This window comes from Acinonyx jubatus, chromosome B3 (assembly GCF_027475565.1).
Source record: "Acinonyx jubatus isolate Ajub_Pintada_27869175 chromosome B3, VMU_Ajub_asm_v1.0, whole genome shotgun sequence".
NCBI classification, from domain to species: domain Eukaryota; kingdom Metazoa; phylum Chordata; class Mammalia; order Carnivora; family Felidae; genus Acinonyx; species Acinonyx jubatus.
In genome coordinates, this window is record NC_069386.1 from 35,369,775 (window position 1) to 35,390,079 (window position 20,305).

The window sequence follows — 20,305 nt, forward strand, 5'->3', positions numbered from 1 at the left end:
AGCAAAACCTGAATGTTAGAGTATAAAAAAGGTAAATTATAAGTTCTTCTCACTTGTAAATGTAAACACAAAAATCCAAAATAAAATGTGAATGTCAATTATGTCAGTAAAGCTGGAAAAAAGTTAAGGATTAATGAACTGAGTGCAGTACTGTGTATGAAAATATGGTATATCGTGACTAAACAGGATAGCTCCACATAAAATCTATTAAAAATAATTCATTAACGAGTTAAAGAGGAAGATCTATATGAAATTCTTATAGATTCAAAAAAACAACTTGATAAAATTAAGTAACTATTCATGTTGACTCTTAGAAAATTGGAAGAGAAGGTAACTTCCTTAGCCTGATAAGGTATCTATCTACTAAAAATCTATGGCAAACATCATACTTTTTTTTTGCTTTTCTTTTCCTTTGAGAGACTGAGAGAGAGAGCACAAGTGGGGGAGGAGCAGAGAGAGGGAATCAGAGGATCTGAAGCGGGCTGTGTGTTGACAGCAGAGAGCCTGACGCAGGGCTCAAACTCCTAAACTGTGAGATCATGACCTGAGCTGAAGTCGGATGCTCAATCAACTGAGCCACCCAAGATGCCCCACAAACATCATACCTAATGGTGAAACTTTAAAACCTACTCTTTAAAATCGGGCACAAATAAGGATATCTCCTTTCTCTACTTCTGCTTCAATTACTATTTTAGAGTTTAGCTATCTCCATAAGACAAGAAAGGAAAAGGTTATTAAATTGGAGAGTTATAAACTCTCTTTATTCATAGGTAATATGATTATCCATTTGTTTATCCATAGGCAAAACAACGTAATAAGTAGTTCAGTAAGGTAGCTAGATTCAAGATTAATACACAAAAGATAGCAGCATTTCTGTGATCTGCCAAAGTCAATTACAAAATGTAGTATTAAAAAAATACACCTTATGCAACAGCAACAAAAATCATTTTGTTTCTAGGAGTAAATCTAATAAGATATGCATGACCATTATTTAAAATTTTCTTAAGTTTATTTATTTATTTTGAGAGAGACCGAGTGTGAGCGGGGAAGAGCGGGGGGGGGGGGGGGAGAGAGAGAGAGAGAGAGAGAGAGAGAGAGAGAGAGAATCCCAACTAGGCTCTGCACCCTCAGCACAGAGCCCAGTGCTGAGCTCAGTCTCACCAACCATGAGATCGTGACCTGAGCCAAAGTCAAGAGTCGGATGCCCACTGACTGAGCCATTCAGGCGGCCCTTAAAAATTACAAAACTTTATGGAACATCAAAGGCAACCTAAATGGAGTGATATACCATATTCACAGATAGAAAGATTTTAAAATGGGTAATTCTCTCCAAATTGTGTAATTTCAATCAATATTCCGTTAGTGGTTTTGGTGAAATTTGACAAGTTGACCTTAAATTTTCATGGAAGGATCAAGGACCAATAATAATGAAGACAGTTTTCTAAAATATAACAGGCTTTACTTACATGTAAATTCCATGCAGGACACAAACTTTGGTTTGCCACTGCATTTCTTATGCCTGAAACAGTGTCTGGCACATAGGAGACACTCCAATAAATACATGCTGGATGAATTAAAACTGTGTTACTGACATAACAAATAGATAAATAGACCAATATAACAGAGAATCCAAAAATCCACTCTCATACGTATGGGACCTTGGTAAGTCAGAGGTATGGCTTTATAGATAGGGAGGGGGTGGACAGAAGGAAGAGTACCTTTTCAAAAAACATAGTACTGGGACAGTTGGTTTTCTATCCACACGGAAATGGGGAAACAATGTTTTTAATTTTGTCCTTATCATACATAATATGAAAAGGAAAAGTCTAAAATTTTAGAGGAAAATGGGAGTTTATTATTATTAAGTGTATATGAAAGGTTTCTTAAGGCACAGAACATAAAGGAAAAGATTCATATATTTGATTACATTAAAATTGAAAACTATAAGCCAGAGAAACCATAACCAAACGTCTGAAAAACTATCATACTTAAGAGCCTGAGGGAACACAATGACTAAATGTGATATGTTTTCCTAGATGGGATCCTGGGAAAGACAAAAGTCATTAGATAAAAACTAAAGAATTCTAAATAAAATATGGACTTTAGTTAATAACAGTATATCAGTATTGGTTTACTAATTGTAACAAATATATTGATATGTTAAAAGTAGGAGAAACTGGCCTGAGGTATATGGAACTCTCTATGCTCAAAATATTTTGATAAAACTAAAATAATTCTAAAAATTAACTTTATTTTTTATTTTTATTTTTTAAAATTTACATCCAAATTAGTTAGCATATAGTGCAACAATGATTTCAGGAGTAGATTCCTTAGTGTCCCTTACCCATTTAGCCCATCCCCCCTCCCACAACCCCTCCAAGTAACCCTCAGTTTGTTCTCCATATTTATGAGTCTCTTTTGTTTTGTCCTCCTCCCTGTTTTTATATTATTTTTGTTTCCCTTCCCTTATGTTCATCTGTTTTGTCTCTTAAAGTCCTCATATGAGCGAAGTCATATATTTGTCTTTCTCTAACTTTGCTTAGCATGATACCCTCTAGTTCCATCCATGTAGTTGCAAATGGCAAGATTTCATTCTTTTTGATTGCCGAGTAATACTCCATCGTGTATATACACCACATCTTCTTTATCCATTCATCCATCGATGGACATTTGGGCTCTTTCCATACTTTGGCTATTGTTGATAGTGCTGCTATAAACATGGGTGTGTGTGTGTTCAAAACAGTACACCTGTGTCCCTTGGATAAATGCCTAGTAGTGCAATTGCTGGGTCGTAGGGTAGTTCTATTTTTAGTTTTTTGAGGAACCTCCGTACTGTTTTCCAGAGTGGCTGTACCACCTTGCATTCCCAAAAATTAACTTTATTTTTAAAAACACCTTGATGAGGTCCCAGTAGTTCATTTTTGCTTTTGTTTCCCTTGACTTTGGAGACATGACTGTTTAGAAGTTGCTGCGGCTGAGGTTAAAGATGTTGCTGCCTGTTTTCTCCTCTAGGATTTTGATGGTTTCCTGTCTCACGTTAGGTCTTTTATCTATTTTGAATTTATTTTTGTGTATGGTGTAAGAGAGTTGTCCAGTTTCATCATATTGCATGTCGCTGTCCAGTTTTCCTAGCACCATTTGCTGAAGAGATTGTCTTTTTTCCATTAGATATTCTTCCCTTGTTTGTTGAAGATAAGTTGGCCACATATTTGTGGGTCCATTTCTGTGTTCTCTATTCTGTTCCATTGATCTGTGTGTCTGTTTTTGTGACAGTACCACACTGTCTGGATGACTACAGCTTTGTAATACAGCTTGAAGTTCAGATTTATAATGCCTCCAGCTTTGGTTTTGTTTTGCAACATTACTTTGGCTAATCGGGGTCTTTTCTGGTTCCATACAAGTGTTAGAATTGTTTGTTCTAGCGCTCTGAAAAATGCTGGTGTTATTTTGATATGGGTTGCACTGAATGTGTAGATTGTTTTGGGTAGTATACACATTTTAACAATATTCTTCCAGTCCATGAACATGGAATGCTTTTTCATGTCTTTGTGTCCTCTTCAGTTTCTTTCGTAAGCATTCTATAGTTTTCAGTGTACCGATTTTTTTTTTTACCTCTTTGGTTAGGTTTAGTCCTGGGTATCTTAAGGTTTTTGTTACAGTTGTAAATGGGACTGATTCCTTGATTTCTCTTTCTGCTGCTTCATTATTGATGCATAGAAATGCAACAGATTTCTGTGTGTTGATTTTATATACTGTGACTTTGCTGAATTGATTTGAAGGGGCCCATGCATCCCAATGTTTACAGTAGCACTATCAAGAATAGCCAGATTATGGAAAGAGCCTAAATGTCCATCAACTGATGAATGGATAAAGAAGATATGGTATATAGAAGATACACACACACACACACACACACACACACACACACACACACACACACACACACTGGAATATTACTTGGCGATCAAAAAGAACGAAATCTTGCCATATGCAACAACATGGATGGAACTAGAATGTATTATGCTAAGTGAAATAAGTCAAACAGAGAAAAACAAATATTGTATGATTTTAGTCATATGTGGAATTTAAGGAACAAAACAGAAGAACATAGGGTAAGGGAAGGAAAAGATAAAAACAGAGAGGGAGGCAAACCATAAGAGACTCTTAACTATAGAGAAAAAACTGAGGGTTGCTGGAAGGAAGGTGGGGGATGGATGGGCTAAATGGATGATGGGCATTAAGGAGGGCCCTTATGAGGAGCACTGGTTGTTGTACATAAGTGATGAATCACTAAATTATATTCCTGAAACCAATACTACACTATATGGTAACTAATTTGAATTCAAATAAAAATAAAATCACCATAACCAAAATGGAAAAAATGTCAGATTAGGAGAAGATATGAGGCCCAAAGTACCCAAAGGCTGTATTTAAAGTCATAGAAATCAGTAAGAAAGTACAAAACTTTCCTGTTTTGCAAAACATCAAAAATTATCAACTAAGGGGTACCTGGCTTAGTTGGTAGAGCATGCAACTCTTGATCTTGGGGTCCTGAGTTCAGACTCTACAATGGGCATAGAACTTCAAACAAAATTTTCATCTAAAAGTATCTAGGGCTAAGGAATTTTTATTTAAACTTTAAAGATGAGACATAGTCATTAACAAACTGGTTAAGCGCTTTGATGCCAGGCTCAGGCTTGGGTTTAAATATGATCTCCACCATTTATGCTGTTGGGGTCCTTGAGCAAGTCATTAATCGTCTCAATCTGTTTCTTCACCTGTACAATATTGATAACACCTGGTCAGGATGTCAGCTACTGAGCACCCAGTTAACCAGTTAGTCTTCATAAAGGTTAAGGAGAGCAAGACATCAATTGCCCATACGTTTCCCTTTATTATGTGTAGTTGTGGATTCAACATCATACTTTTACTTTAAACAAATTCTACTATCCCTCATCCCCCTATGGTAGTACAAACATCCTGTTAAGATGTATTTTCAAAAGACTAAGGGGGGGGGGGGCACCTGAGTGACTCAGTTGATTAAGTGTCCACTCTTGGTTTCAGCTCAGGTCATGATTGCAGGGTTCATGAGTTGGAGCCCTGCCTCAGACTCTGCGCTTGGCAGCATGGAGCCTGCTTGGGATTCTCTCTCTCCCTCTCTCTCAAAATAAATAAATAAACATTAAAAAAAAAAAAAGGCTAAGCAGTATGCCAATGTAAAAAAATAAAAATAAGAAATGGAAAGGTTAAATCCAGTAACATCTACTGAAATACAATTAAACTTTAGTGCTCTGGAGCATTCTAGAAACACAGCTATGACATTGCTCACCACTATTAGTGACAAATAAGTGGGTTTTGTGGGTTAATATTACACTTTCACTATTAATTAAAAAATAGATTAAACTAGCATTGTGGTAAAAAAAAAAAATCAACCTCCAAAGAAATCCTAATTTAATCAGGGAAAAATGTATGTTTGCCTAGGTAAGAATGTCGATTTCACCATGTTTTTCAGTATTACTTTTTCTAATTTATGTTGTCTCCAAGCCATATTTTTTAGTTAAGTGTCTAGAAGAGCATATTTAATACGTGGATATTACAGTTGTCACACAAAAAAGGCATTATCAATTTAATGTCAAATTACTTTACATTTTCTACTGCTGTTTCATTTTTACAATTCCAAGAATTCTGTTCATTTTTTTTCTATTGAAATGTATTTGATATATAATATTATGTAAACTTAGAGCGTGTAACACCATGTGTATAATTTGATGCATTTGTATATTGGAATATGATTACCATTATGGCAATAATTAGCATCTCTGTCATATTACATAATTATCCTTTCTTTATAGTACTTAGAATAATTAAACTCTAGTGTCTTAGGGTGTCTGATGTTTGTAATACAATATTATTGTCTGTAGTCAGTGTACTGTGTGTTAGATCCCTAGGACTTATTTACTACAGCGTTTTAAGTGTGTACCCTTCAGAGCGTCTGTCTTGTGTCCCCAACCCCATCCGTTGATAGCCACCATTTTATTCTCTATTTTTACAAGTTTGGCTTTTTAAAATTCCACGTATAAGTGGTATCATACAGTATTTGCCTTTGGCTTGCCTCACTTAGTATAATGTGTTCAAGGTCCATCCATGTGGCAAATGGCAGGATGTCCTCCTTTCTCGTGGCTAATACTCCAGCGTGTGTCTGTATACCCCACATTTTTTAATCCATTCCTCTACTGAAGGGCACCTCAGTTGTGTCCATATCTTGGCTGTTGTAAATAGTGCTGCAGCGAACATAGGGGTGCAGATGTCTTTTCAAGTTAGTGTTTGATTTTCTTCAGGTAAATACATAGAAGTCTGAATCCTACGGTAGTTCTAATTTTAATTTTTTGGGGAACCTCCATCTGTGTCCGTAGTGCCTGGACCGCTTTCCATTCCTACCGACGGTGCACAAGGCTTCCCTTCTTTCCACATCCTTGCTAGCGCTTGTAACTCTTGTCTTCTTGACGATGGCTGTTCCAACAGCTGTGAGGCGATATCTCACTGCTGTTTCTTTTGCATTTCCCTGATGATTAGCGATGTTGAGCATCTTTTCGTATGCCTGGTGGCAATCTGTATGTCTTCTTTGGAAAAATGTCCATTAAGTTATTCTTCCCAGTTTTAAATCAGGTTGTTTTTCTCCTATTGAGTTGTATGAATTCTCTGTATATTTTGGATATTAACCCTTCATCTGATGTACGGTTTGCAAAAATTTTCTTCCATTTTTTGGGAAATGGTTGCCTTTTGTATTGTTATATTGTTGTTGTTGTTCAAAAGTTTTTTTTACTTATTTTGGGAGAAAGATTGAGAGCAAGCAAAGGAGGGGCAGAGAGAAAGGAGACAGAATCCCAAGCAGGCTCCACACTGTCAGTACAGAGCCTGATGCAGGGCTCAAACTCATGAACCGTGAGATTGTGACCTGAGCCAATATCAAAAGTTAGACGTTTAACTGACTCAGCCACCCAGACACCCATGTTATTCGTTAAGTTTGATGTAATCCCTTCTGTTGATTTTTGCTTTTGTTGTTTGGTGTCATATCCAAAAATCATTGCCAAAACCAGTCTCAAGGAGCTTCTTCCCTAGGAGGAGTTTTATAGTATCAGTTCTTAAGGTCAAGTCTGTAATCTATTTTGTGTGAATTTTTGTGAGTGGTGTAAGATAGATGTCCAGTTTCATTGTTCTGCATCTGTTTATCCAGTTTTCTCAACATTTGTTGAAGAGACTGTCTCTTCCCCATTTGGTGCTATTAGCCACCTTGTCAAATGTCAGTTTAAATGTATAGTGTTAAATGTATAAGCAAAGGTTAATTTGGGGCTCTCCATTCTGTTTGTCAGTGTATCTGTTTTGTGCCAGTACCATACTGTTTTTAATACTGTAGTTTGGTAGTATAGTTGAAATCAGGAAGTGCAATACCTCTAGTTTTGTTCATTAGCTATTTGGAGTCTTTTGTGGTTCTGTACAAACTTTACAGGTTTTTTTTTTTTTTTTTCTGTTTCTGTGAAGAATGCCATTAGTATTTGATGGGGATTCTGTGGAATCTGCAGATTGTTCTGAGTTGTATAGACTTTTTAACAATATTAATTCTTCCAATACATGAACACGGGCTGTCTTTCCATTTGTTTGTGTCTTTTTAGATTTTTTTTTCAGAAGTCTTATAGTTTTTGTTGTACAAAACTTCTCACCTCCTAGGTTAAATTTATTCCTAAGTATTTTATTGTTTATGATGCTATTGTGAATAGGAAAGATTTCTTTTTTTGTGATCTTTATTATACTTTACTTTTTTTCTTTTTAAATTTTTATGTTTATTTTTGAGAGAGAGAGAAAGACACAGAGCACGAGCAGGGAAGGGGCAGAGAGAGGAGGGGCACACCAAATCCGAAGCAGGCTCCGGGCTCTGAGCTGTCAGCACAGAGCCTGACACGGGGCTTGAACTCACGAACCGTGAGATCATGACCCAAGCCGAAGTCGCCCACTTAACCGACTGAGTCACCCAGGCGCCCTGATTATACTTTTCTTTTAAGACTTAATCGTTTTATTGAAACATAATTGACATACAATTAGTTTCAAGTGTACAGCATATTGATTCCACAATTCTGTGCATTTCTCATTGCTCATCATGATAAGTGTAATAACCACACAACATTATTACAGTATCATTGATGATATTCCCTTTGCTGCACTTTTCATTTCTATGGCTTACTTATCTTACAACTGGAAGTTTGTACTTCCAGTCCTCTTTATTTTGTCCATCCCTCTACTCGCCTCCCTTCTAGCAATGGCCAGTTTGTTCCCTGTACTTAAGAGTCTGTTTGTTTTGTTTTTTAGATTCCAAATAAAAGTGAAACTATGTGGTATTTGTCTTTCTCTGTCTGACTTATTTCACTTAGCATAATATCCTCTAGGTCCATCCAGGTTTTTGCAGATGGCAATATCTGATTCTTTTTTATGGCCAAGTAACATTCTGTGTGTGTGTGTGTGTGTGTGTGTATGCCACATCTTCTTTATTCATCCACTGATGGACACTTCAGTTGCTTCCATATCTTGGCTATTGTACGTAATGCTGTAATGAACATAGAAGGGCATGTATCTTTTGAATTAGTGTTTTCATTTTGGTGGGTAAATACCCAGTAGTGGAATTACTGGATCATTTGGTATTTCTGTTTTTAATTTCTTGAGGAACTGCCATATTGTTTTCCACAGTAGCTGCACCAATTTACGTTCTCACCAACAGTGCACGATGTTCTGTTTTCACCACAAAACCCTCACCAACGCTTGTTATTTCTTGTCTTTTGGGTACTGGACATTGTAACAGGTGTGAGGTGATGTATCATTGTGGTTTTGATTTGTATCTCCCTGATGATTAGTGATGTTGAGTATCTTTTCATGTGTCTGTCCGTGATCTGTATGTCTTCTTTAGAAAAATGTCTACTCAGGTGGTCTGCTCATTTTTAATTGGATTATTTGTATTTTTTTGGTGTTGAGCTGTATGAGTTCTTTACATATTAACCCCTTATTGGAGGTATCATTTGCAAATATCTTCTCCCATTCACTAGGGAGAAAACCTTGTTTTGTTGATGGGTTTCTTTCACTATGCAAAAGCTTTTTATTTTGATGTAGTCCCAAGAGTTTATTTTTCCTTTTGTTTCCCCTGCCTGAGAAAACAGATCCATATATATGGTGCTGAAGCCAAATTCTATGACATTACTCCTTATGTTTTCTTTTAGATTTTTATGGCTTTAGGTCTCACATTTAGGTCTTTAATCCATTCTGTTTATTTTTCTGTATGATGTAATAAAGTGGTCCAGTTTCATTCTTTTGCATATAGCTGTCCAGTTTTCCCAATACCATTTCTTGAAACAACTGTCTTTTCCTCATTTTATATTCTTGCCTCTTTTGTCATAGATAAAACGACTGTTTAAGTGTGGATTTATTTCTGGGCTCTCTGTCCTGTTCCACTGAACTATGTGTCTGTATTTATGTCAGTACTATATTGTTTTGATTACTACAGCTTTGTAGTATATCTTAAAATTTGGAATTATGATACCTCCAGCTTTGTTCTTCTTTCTCAAGATTGCTTTGGCTATTTGAGGTCTTTTGTGATTCCATGCAAATTTTAGGATTATTTGTTTCGGTTCTGTGGAAAATGCTATTAGTATTTTGATAGGGATAGCACTGAATCTGTAGATTGCTTTAAGTAGTATGGACATTTAACAACATTCATTCTTCTAATCCATGAACATGGTATATCTTTCCACTTGTGTCATCTTCAATTTCTTTCATCAGTGTTTTATAGGTTTTGAAGGACAAGTTCTTCACCTCATTGATGAAGCTTTTTCCTAATAATTTATTGTTCAAGGTACTGTTTCCTCATTGATTTTCTGCCTGGGTGATCTAGCCATTGATGTAAGTGGGGTGTCAAAGTCCCCTATTATTATTGTATTACTGTTAATTTCTCCCCTTGTGTCTATTAATTGTTCCTGTGTTGGGTGCATAGGATTGATCCTTTTATTATTATGTAGTATTCTTTGTTGCTTGCTATAGTCATTGCTTTTCTTTTTTCTGTGAATATTTGAGATTTTTAAATTTTTGTATTAGAGAGCGTGAGCAGGGAGAAAGAGGTGGGGGAGGGGAGGTAGGGAGGGAGGAAAGGAAGAGAGACAGAGAGAATGAATGAGTGAATATCTCAAGCAGGCTCCACACTCAGCACAGAGCCCGACGTGGGGCTCAATCCCACGACCCTGGGATCACAACCAACTGGGCGACCCAGGCGCCCCTATTATTTTTTCTTCTCAGGTTTTTATTTAAATTGTAGTTAGTTTGGGGCGCCTGGGTGGCGCAGTCAGTTAAGCGTCTGACTTCAGCCAGGTCACGATCTCACTGTCCGTGAGTTCGAGCCCTGCGTCAGGCTCTGGGCTGATGGCTCGAAGCCTGGAGCCTGTTTCCGATTCTGTGTCTCCCTCTCTCTCTGCCCCTCCCCCGTTCATGCTCTGTCTCTCTCTGTCCCAAAAATAAATAAACGTTGAAAAAAAAAAATTTAAATTGTAGTTAGTTAACATAAAGTGCAATATTGGTTTCAGGAGTAGAATTACATACATACATACATACATACATACATCACTTACATACAACACCCAGTGCTCATCATAACAAGTGCCCTCCTTAATACCTGTCACCCATCTAGTCCATACCCTCGCTATCTCCCTCCCTCAATCCTCAGGTTGTTCTCTATCCTTAAGAGTCTCTGGTTTGTTTCATTCCCTCTTCCCCCCCCCCCCCATATATTTATCTGTTTTGTTTCTTAAATTTCACATATGGGTGAAATCATATGGTATTTGTCTTTCTCTGACTGACTGACTTTGCTTAGCATAACACACTCTAGCTCCATCCAGGTTGTTGCAGATGGCAAGATTTCTTTCTTTTTGATGCTGAGTAATACTGTGTGTGTGTGTGTGTGTGTGTGTGTGTGTGTATGCTACATCTTTATCCATTCATCAGTCATTGGACATTAGGGCTGTCTCCATAGTTTGGCTATTGTTGATAATGCTGCTGTAAGCATTGAGGTGCATGAAACCCTTCAAATCTGTACCTTTGTATCCTTTGGGTAAATAGCTAGTAGTGTAATTGCTGGGTTGTAGGATAGTTCTATTTTTAACTTTTAGAGGAACCTCCATATTGTTTTCCAGAGTGGCTGCACCAGTTTGCATTTCCACCAGAGTGCAAGAGGGTTCCCCATTCTTAGCATCCTCACCAACACCTGTTGTTTCTTGTGTTGTTAATGTTAGCTATTCTGAGAGGCGTGAGGTGGTAACTCATTGTGGTTTTGATTTGTATTTCCCTGATGGTGAGTGATGTTGAGCATCTTTTCATGTGCCTGTTAGCCATCTGGATGCCTTCTTTGTAAAAGTGTGTATTCATGTCTTCTATCCACTTCTTAACTGGATTATTTGTTTTTTGGGTGTTGAGTTTTATTAAGTTCTTTATAAGTTTTGGAAACTAACCCTTTATCACATACGTCATTTGCAAATATCTTCTCCCATTCTGTAGGCTGCCTTTTAGTTTTGTTGATTGTTTCCTTTGCTGTGCAGAAGCTTTTTATCTTGATGAAATCTCAGTAGTTCATTTTTGTTCTTGTTTCCCTTGCCTCTGCAACATGTCTTGTAAAAAGTTGTTGCAGCCAGTCAGAGGAGTTACTGCCTGTGTTCTTTAAGAGATGGTTTGCTGTTTCACATTTAGGTCTTTCATCCATTTTGAATTTATTTTTGTGTATGGTGTAAGAAAGTGGTCCAGTTTCATTCTTCTGCATGTTGCTGTCCAGTTTCCCGAAGACCATTTGTTGAAGAGACCGTCGTTTTTTCCACTGGATATTTTTTCTGTTTTGTTAAAGATTAGTTGACCCTACAGGTGTGGGTCCATTTCTGGGTTTTGTGTTCTGTTCCATTGATCTACTTGTCTGTTTTTGTGCCAGTACCATACTGTTTTAATGAGTACAGCTTTATAAGAGCCTGAAATCCGGAATCATGATGCCTCCTGGTTTGTTTTTCTTTTTCAGGATTGCTTTGGCTATTTGGAGTCTTTTGTGTTTTCACACAAATTTTAGGATTATTTGTTCTAGCTCTGTGAAAAATGCTAGTGGTATTTTGATGGGGATTACATTAAATGTTTAGATTGCTTTGGGTAGTATAGACATTTTAATAATGTTTGTTCTTCTAATTCATGAGCATGGAATGCTTTTCCGTTTATTGGTGTCCTCTTTAATTACTTTCATAAGTATTATATAACTTTTAGGGTATAGATCTTTTACCTCTTTCATTAGATTTACTCCTGGGTATCCAATTGTTTTTGGTGCAATTACAAATGGGATCAATTGCTTGATTTCTTTTTCTACTGTTTCATTATTGGTGTATAGAAATGCAACAGATTTCTGTACGTTGATTTTATATCCTGCAACTGTGCTAAATTCCTGTATTAGTTCTAGCAATTTTTTGCTGGAGTCTTTCAGGCTTTCTACATAGAGTATCATGTCATCTGCAGATAGCGAAAGTTTGACTTCTTCCTTGCTGATTTGGATGCCTTTTATCTCTTTTTGTTGTGTGATTGCTGAGGCTAAGACTTCCAATACTATGTTAAATAGTAATGGTAAGAGTGGACATCCTTGTCTTGTTCTTGACCATGGGGGAAAGGCTCTCTGTTTTTCCTTATTGAGGATGATATTAACTGTGAGTCTTTCATATATGGCCTTTTAGGTGTTGGGGTATGTTCTATCTATCCCTGCTTTGTTAGGGTTTTTGTCAAGAATGGATACTGTATTTTGTCAATTGCTTTTTCTGCATCTATTGCGAGGATCATATGGTTTTTAATCCTTTCATTTATTAATGTGGTGTATCACATTAATTGATTTTCAAATATGGAACCAACCCTGCAGCCCACGAATAAATCCTACTTGATTGTGGTGAATAATTCTTTTAATGTACTGTTGAATTCGATTTCATAGTATCTTGATGAGAATGTTTGTATCCGTGTTCATCGGGGATATTGGCCTGTAATTCTCCTTTTTAGTGGGGTCTTTGGTTTTGGAATCAAGGTAATGCTGGCCTCATAGAATGAGTTTGGAAGTTTTCCTTCCATTTTTGTTTTGTGGGACAGTTCGAGAAGAATAGGTGTTAACTCTTATTTAAATGTCTGGTAGAATTCTCCTGGAAGCCATCTGGTCCTGGACTTTTGTTTGTTGGGAGATTTTTGATTACTGTTTGAATTTCTTTGTTGGTTATGGGTCTGTTTAAGTTTTCTGTTTCTTCCTGTTTCAGTTTCATGGTTTGTATGTTTCTAGGAATTTATCCATTTCTTCCAAGATTGCACAGTTTGTGGGCATATAATTTTTCATAATATTCTCTTACAATTGCCTGTATTTCTGTGGTGTTGGTTGTGATCTCTCATTGTGTTACCTATAAAGTCGGTGTTTCTGGTAATGTTCTCTGTTCTAGTCTTTGTTCCTTTTGGGTTTTTTCCCCCACTCACAGAGTCCCCCTTAATATTTCTTGCAGGGCTGGTTTAGTAGTCATGAACTCCTTTAGTTTTTCTTTGAGAAACTCTTTATCTCTCTTATTCTGAATGACATCCTTGCTGGTAAAGTATTCTTGGCTGCGTATTGGGGTTCACCTTGTTAGGGACTCTCTTTTGCTTCCTGGACCTAGATGTTTGTTTCCTTCCCCAGAGAGGGGAAGTTTTCAGCTGTTGTTTCTTCAAATGAGTTTTCTGCCTTCACTCTCTCTCTTCTCCTTCTGGCAGTCTGTAATGTGAATGCTATTATACTTGACGATGTCACAGATGCCTTTTGTCAGGTCCAGTGAGCATCTTTATGACCATTATTTTGATTTTTTTATAAAGCATATTATGTGTATTTCATTTAGCTCTTCTTCTGTGGTTTGTCTTACTCTTTGCTATGTATTCCCCTGTCTCCTCATTTTGCCTAGCTGGTTTTTTTTTTTTATGTATTGGTCAGGAATATCTCCTGGCTTGAAAATAGTGGCCTTGTGTAGAAGCGGTCCTGTGGTGCCCTGTAGTGCAGACACCCCTGGTCACCAGAACCAAAGAGGATACGTCTTTGTGGGCTGTGTGTGCCTTCTTGTTGGGGCTAAGCTGTGATCGCCCTCAGCCCCGCTGGTTGCACTTACCTGCTTTGCCTGCTGTGGGCATCCGGGGAGTTTACTCCCCCACTGTTGACAGGCCTCTGCAGCAGCAATGGGTTTCATTAGTGGACAGGGCCGGCAGTCGGTCCAGCTGTCTGGACTTAGCCTCTGCCACAGCTGTAGGGCTTGCTCCGTCCACAGTCAGCTAAGAGGCTCAGCTGCAGGAACTGTGGGCACGTTGGTGTGTGGGCTTATTCCCACCATGCCTCGGGGCAGAAGTCACTTTGGAGTGACTCCTGTGAGGCAGGGAGTTGCATTTGGGCAGGTCTGCAGGAGAACGCCAGGGTGGGGCATGCAATGCTGGCAGAGTAGGTGGAGGGTTTAGCGCTGGCTCCTGCAAGTATCAGCTATCTAAGCTGAAGAAGAGAAATGGTGGCCACCAGCACGTTTGTCCCTGGAGAACTCTCCTTCCTGCAGATCCCTGCCTCTTCAACACACCTTCTAAATTTAGTCAGTTTGTCTCCTTCGTGTAAACCCCAGGGGCTTTTCAGACTGCTGGTTTTGTGCTGTGTCTCTAGCCGAGTTATTTAGCGTATTAGCACTTTAAGGGCTGTGACTGTTTCCTGTCACCTGTCTCCTGTCTCCTGAATTTTAAAGCTCCTGGGAGGAAGGCCCATTGGTTTCCAAAATCAGAGGTCATAAGGACTCCTCTTCCCCATTCTGGGTCCCCAGTGCCAGGGGTGCCTGGTGTGGGATCCTCTTCTCCATGCTTGTGATGTCCCTCCTGTTTGTGTCTAGTTACACCAGGAGGCTGGTTCCCAGCCATGTCTCCACCCCCTGCACTTGTTTATGATTAGCTGTGGAAGGTCTGTTCTGTCAGGTCATTTCAGAATTGGTCGTATAGATGTAGCTGTTGTTTCAGTGTGTCCGTGGGACACGGTGAGCTCAGGATCCTCCCACTCTGCCACCTTCCCAAAATTCTCTCAGGAAGTTTATTTTTTTGTCCAGATGTTTCACACATAGTGTATAGAAATGAAACTGATTTTGGTATGTTAGTTTTGTATTCTGCAACGTTATTGAAATAATTGATTAGCTCCAACAGTTTTTTGGTTGAATCTTGGGATTTTCAATATACAGAATCATATCATTTAAAATTAGTGACTGGGTGGCTCAGTCGGTTAAGTGTCCGACTTCGGCCCAGGTCATGATGTCGCCATCTTGAGTTTGAGCCCCACGTTGGGCTCTGTGCTGACAGCTCAGAGCCTGGAGCCTGTTTCAGGTTCTGTGTCTCCCCTTCCGCCCCTCCCCCACTCACGCTCTGTGTCTCTCCAAAATAAATAATAAAAAATCATAAAAAAAAAAATAGTGACAGTTTTACTTCTTTCTTTTCAATTTGGATGGATTTTAGTTCTTTTTCTAGCCTAATTGCTGGGACTTCCAGTACTGCATTAGAAAAGAGTGTTGAGAGTAGACATTCTAGGGGCGCCTGGGTGGCTCAGTTAAGCGTCTGACTTCGGCTCAGGTCATGATCTCACAGTTGGTGGGTTCGAGCCTTGCCTCTGGCTCTGTGCTGACCGCTCAGAGCCTGGAGCCCGCTTCAGATTCTGTGTTTCCCTCTCTCTCTGCCCCTCCCCTGCTTGTGCTCTGTCTCTGCCTCTCAAAAATAAGTAAAAATGTTTTTAAAAATGTTTTAAAGTAAAAGTGTTGAGAGTAGAGATTCTAGTCTTGTTTCTGATCTGAGAGGAAAAGCTTTCATTATTTTTCTTTCTGTGTTGAGTGTATTATCTGTAGGTTTGATGTATATAGCCCTTAGTATGTTCCTTCTGTATCCCATGTACCAAGGGTTTTTATCATGAAAGCATGTTGTATTTTGTCAAATGGTTTTTCTGCATCTATTAAGATGATCACGTGATTTTTATCTTTCATTGTGTTAATGTGATAAACCACGCTTAGTGATTGGTGTGTATTGCATCACAGAGATAAATCGCACTTGGACGTGGTGTATAACTCTTTTTATGTGTTCTTGAATTCAGTTTGCTAATATTTTGTTGAGAATGTTTGCATTTATATTCATCAGGGATACCGATCTTCAGTTTTCTTGTGGTGTCCTTATCTCACTTCGGTATCTGGCCTTGTTGAATGAGTCTGGAAGTATCTCTGCCTCCTCAATTGTTCGCAAGAGTTTGAAAAAGATTGCTGTTAATTATTCTTTGAAGGTTTGGTAGAACTTGCCTGTGAAACCATCTGGTCCTGGGGTTTTCTATGTTGTGAAGTTTTGGTTACTGATTCAATCCCTTTGCCCATTATTCATCTTTTAAGATAGTCTATTTCTTTCTGACTCAGGGGTGGTGGGTTGTGTGTTTCTTGAAATTTATCCATTTTTTCTAGGGTAATTGACATAACAGTTGTTCATTGTAGTCTCTTCTGGTCCTATGTGTAGTATCAGTTGTAATGTGTCCTTTTTCATTTCTTATTTGAATCTTTTTTTTTTTTTTCTTATTCTGGCCAAAGGTCTGTCAATTTTGTTTACCTTTTCAAAGAACCAGCTTTTAGGGGCGCCTGGGTGGCGCAGTCGGTTAAGCGTCCGACTTCAGCCAGGTCACGATCTCGCGGTCCGTGAGTTTGAGCCCCGCGTCAGGCTCTGGGCTGATGGCTCAGAGCCTGGAGCCTGTTTCCGATTCTGTGTCTCCGTCTCTCTCTGCCCCTCCCCCGTTCATGCTCTGTCTCTCTCTGTCCCAAAAAAAATAAACGTTGAAAAAAAAATTAAAAAAAAACCAAAGAACCAGCTTTTAGTTTTGTTGATCCTTTCTGTTGTTTTTCTGGTCTCTGTTTTATTTATTTACACTCTGATATTTATGATTTCCTTCCTTCTGATAACTTTGAGTTCATTTTTCCGAGTTCTTTGGGGGAAAAGTTTATTTGTGGTTTTTCTGATTCCGTAACATATGCATTTATTGCTATAAACTTTCCTCTCAGATCTGCTTTTATTACATCCCATGAGATTTGATATGCTCTATTTCCATTTTCCCTTGTTCCAAGGTAATTTTTATTTCCCTTTTGATTTCTTCTTTGACCAGTTGGGTTGTTCAGAGCATGTTGTTAGTTTCACATATTTGTAAATCTTCCTTCCAGTCTCCTTTTGTTGTCAATTCCTAGTTTCATACCATAGTGGTCAGAAAAGATAATTTAAGTGGTTTCAGTCTTCTTAAATTTGCTGAGACTTGTTTTGTGCCCCGTTATGTGGAAAACATTCCATGTGCACTCAAAAGGAATACGTGTTCTGCCCCTGTTGGATAGAATGTTCTGTATACATCTGTTATTTTTGTTTAAGAGTATAGTTGTTTTATTTCCTCATCAATTTTCTGTCTGGATGGTTTATTTATTGCTGACAGTGGGGTACCAAAGTCCTCTAGTATTGTTGTCTATTTCTTCCTTTACATCTGTTAGTATTTGCTTAATAGATTTTGGTGACTCAGTGTTGGGTGTGTATATAGTTACTATTGTGAGATCTTCCTGATGTATTAACCCTTTTATCATAAAATGATCTTCTCTGTCTCTTTTTATTGTTTGTAGGCTACATATCTGTTTTGTCTGGTCTAAGTATAGCTAGCTATTCCTGTTTTCATTTGGTTTCCATGGAAGAGGAATATCCTCTTCCATCCTTTCCCTCTGAGCCTCTGTGTGTCTATAAAGTTGAAATGAGTGGGGCGCCTGGGTGGCTCAGTCAGTTGAGCATCCAACTTCAGCTCAGGTCATGATCTCACAGTATGTGGGTTTGAGCCCTGCGTCAGGCTCTGTGTCTTCCTCCCCACTCATGCTGTCTCTTTCAAAATTAAATAAACATTTAAAAAAAATTTTTTTTAAGTTGAAATGAGCTTCCTATAGGCAGCATATGGTTGGGTCTTGTTTTTAATCAAGCTAGTGTGCCTTTGATTGATGGATTCAGTCCATTTATACTGAGCGATTATTGATCTTAAGGACTTACTACTGCCATCTTCTATTTAGCCTTCTGGTTGTTTGGTATCTCCTGTTCCTTTTTCCCTTTCTTTTTACCTTCATAACATGGTGGCTTTCCATGGTGATTTGTTCAGTTTCCCTTTTGTTTTGTTTTGTTTTGTTTTGTTTTGTGACTCTATTCTAGATTTTTGCTTTGTGGTTACCTTGTGGCTTACATAAAACATCCAAGGAGTCCTTTTTATGCTGATAAATGCACCATATTTCCATATAAAGTTTCCACCTTTTTACTCCTCCCTTTATATTTTTGATGTCAGTTTACCTTTTTTGCTGTATATTCTTTGAGGAATTCTAGTGGTTGTAGTTTTTTTATTGCTTTTTTTGTTAAGCTTTTGTAATTAAGTGGTTAACCTATCATTCTAATACAGTTTTCCCATTCTGTTTTTTCACCTTTGACTAGAGTATAGTGCAATTTCATTTGCTTTTATGTCACTAATTAGCGTCTTTCCATCTCAGCTTGGAGAATTCCTTCCAGCATTTCTTGAAAGGCAGGTGTAATGGTGCTAAACTCTCAGTTTTTGTCAGGGAAAGCCTTTATTTCTCCTTCGTATCTGAAGCGTATCTGCCAGATACAGTGTTCTGGGCGAGCAGCTTTTATTTTTCAGCATTTTGAATAGGTTATTCCATACCCTCCTGGTCTGTACAATGTGTACTGTGAAATCTGATAGGGTAATGGAGGTTCCTTTGTAGGTTACTTTCATTTTTCCCTGGCTGCCTTTAAGACTTAACAGGTTCAATATAATGTCTAGGAGAGCATCTTATTGCATTGAGATAATAGAGTGTTCTGTTAGCTTTTTGGACTTGCCCAGTTCCTTCCCCAGATTTGAGAAATTCTGTTACTATTTCTCTAAATATACTCTCTGCTCCCTTTTCCCTTTCTACTCCTCTTGGTGGACCAGTTATTCTTACATTTGTTTTTCTCATCATATATGATAGTTCTTGTAGGGTTTCTTCATTTTTAAAATCTTAGTTCTCCTGAGTCATTTCTAAATTTCTATCTTTCAGGTCAGTAATTCTTTCTTCCATCTGATCTGCCCTGTTCCCTAAGCTGTCTAATGCATTTCTTCATCTTACTCATTGAATTTGTCAGCTCCAGAAATTGTGTGGGACTTTTTAAAAATTTCAAACTCCTTTGTAAAAAAACATCTAACGTTTAATAATTTTATTCCTAAATTGAAGCATATTCCCATTTTCTTGTAAGCTCATCAAATCTTTGTAACAACTATTTTGAATTATTTGTTAAATCACAACATTTTGCACCTTTGTGTTGCTGGAGAATTTTGTGTGTGTGCAGTACCATAGTATTGCATTTGAAATTGCACACACTTTTTGTTGTTTATTTCGTTACAGTTGTAAGATTGGCAATTACAGACCTTTCTTTTGTTTCCCAGAAGGTGGTGCAATAGCTCAAGTTTTTGGTTTCTTCTTAACCTGAGCTGGTTCTGGGGCTGCACTCAGGAGTGCATGTAAAAAAAGCCAATGTAGAAGCTGGTAGGGGCGAGGGGAAGTATAGGCTTAGCACTGGATTTTGTGATTGCCTACAGACGGGTAGGGAGATCCTGGAATGAGGGTACTCCCAGAGGTCCATGTGCAAACCTCCTGCTGAAATCCCAAAGCAGTCAGAAAGGAATGTTCCTTCAGCGTCCTTTGATATTTTTGTCTGTCTGTTCCCTTTTCCCTCTCCCCAGTCAGGGAGTTCCCTCTTCAAAGTTGTGTTGCTAGAGAGAAATGGGTCCTTGAGCAGGAGAAATACATCCCCCCCCCCCCCCCTTGAAGCTGTTCCTTTGTGTGCTTTAAAACAGGTAGCACCAGGGTGCCTGGGTGACTCAGGCAGCTAAACGAGGGTCTGACTTGAGATTTTGGCTCAGGTCATGGTCTCATGGTTAGTAGGATTGAGCCGCAGGTCTGGCTTACAACTCAGAGCCTGTTTGGAATCCCCCTTCCCCACCTCTGTTCATGCAGTCTCTCTCAGAATGGATAAACCTTAGAAACTTCTAGTGCTTGGGAGTATGTGGTAAATGTCCCACAACTTTGTTTCTGTTTCTCAGTTTTTTATTTCAATTCTTTTGGCATATCTAAATGTCAGAAAGTGGATATATACATACAGAATTCAAAACAACTTCCTAAAA

General features: G+C 38.3%; 1 protein-coding gene across 11 annotated transcripts in view; it reads left to right on the forward strand.

The window, feature by feature from the left end:
- LOC106980589 (translation initiation factor IF-2-like) overlaps positions 1-20,305 on the forward strand; it is a 65,406-nt gene that overhangs the window by 3,598 nt on the left and 41,503 nt on the right. The window lies entirely within an intron of this gene.